This window comes from Microtus ochrogaster, chromosome 10 (genome assembly GCF_000317375.1).
Source record: "Microtus ochrogaster isolate Prairie Vole_2 chromosome 10, MicOch1.0, whole genome shotgun sequence".
NCBI lineage: Eukaryota > Metazoa > Chordata > Mammalia > Rodentia > Cricetidae > Microtus > Microtus ochrogaster.
Window position 1 is genome coordinate 35,105,832 of NC_022016.1, and position 1,664 is coordinate 35,107,495.

The following is a 1,664-nucleotide window of genomic DNA, read 5'->3' on the forward strand; positions in this document are numbered from 1 at the left end:
AAAAAACAACAAAAAAAAAACCAACCAAACAAAATGCCACATGAGCTTTGTCAGAGGAAAACAAGAACAGAAGCAGCCTAAGCTCTGTTTAGTTGATGGTTCTCTCAGGTGGAATATGCCCCTGCTTGATTAAGGTCACAAGAAGCTGCTTTGGAAAAGTAAAGAAATGGGGTACCTGCTGTTTTTGTTTAAAGCACTTATGAGCAAGAGCGAGCCCTCCAGGTGAACAAAGACAAACATGGCCTAATAATCTAGTTCAAATCTAACATAAGCTTTCTTGTAAAACCCAGTTTCTGCAAAGGCTTTCTTTTTTTAATTTTTTAATTGATTTTATTGAACTATACATTTTTTTCCTCTCCCCTCCCCTTCTACCCACTCTTACGGTCCCCATGCTCCCAATTTACTCAGGAGATCTCATCTTTTTCTACTTCCCATGTAGATTAGATCCATGTATGTCTCTCTTAGGGTCCTCTTTGTTGTCTAGGTTCTCTGGGATTGGGAATTGTAGGCTGGTTTTCTTTTATGTCTAAAAGCCACTTATGAGTGAATACATGTGATAATTGTCTGAGTCTTAGTTACCTCGATCAATATGATGTTTTCTAGCTCCATCCATTTGCCTGCAAATTTCAAGATGTCATTATTTTTTTTCTGCTGTGTAGTACTCCATTGTGTAAATGGACCACATTTTCCTTATCCATTCTTTGGTAGAGGCATTTAGGTTGTTTCCAGGTTCTGGCTATGACAAACAATGCTGCTGTGAACATAGTTGAGAGAATGTCCTTGTGGCACGATTGAGCATCCTTTGGATATATACCCAAGAGTGGTATTGCTGGGTCTTGAGGAAGGTTGTTTCCTAATTTTCTGAGAAATTGCCTTTAAAAATGGGGTACAGACCTAAACAGAGAACTCTCAACAGAGGAAGTTAAAATGGCTGAAAGACACTTAAGGAAATGTTCAACATCCTTAGCCATCAAGGAAATGCAAATCAAAATAACTCTGAGATTCTGCAAAGGCTTTCTTTCTTTCTTTCTTTCCTTTTTTTTTTTTTTTTTTTGGTTTTTCAAGACAGGGTTTCTCTGTATCTTTGGAGTCTGTCCTGGAACTAGCTCTGTAGACCAGGCTGGCCTCAAACTCACAGAGATCCACCTGCCTCTACCTCCCAAGTGCTGGGATTAAAGGCGTGCACCACCACCGCCTGGCTCTGCAAAGGTTTTCTATGCCTTCCACTGTCTCCTTTAGCTCACTCTTCTCTAAGACTAGCTAACTCTCGGAGTTTTGATGAGTTAATTGCTTTGAAAATGTCACCTTGTCTGTGTCTCCCGTTCTCATCTCAGTGGGTGTGTGTGACTTCGGAGACAAAAGGCAAGCAATTTTGAAACCTTTCTTTTTTTCAAACTGTGTAAACTTCATCTAGTTATTATTATTAAAAGGACAGCTCCTGGGGCCGGAGAGATGGCTCAGAAGTTAAGAACACTGGCTGCTTTTCCAGAGGACCCGGGACCCACCTGGCAGCTCACAACTGCCTATAACTTCAGTTCCAGGGGATCCAACACCCTCACACAGACATACATGCAGGCGAAACACCAATGCACATAAAATAAAAATAAGTAACTTTTTAAAAAAAAGGACAGCTCCTTTAACTTTGGTTGCTTAGCTCCTAATGT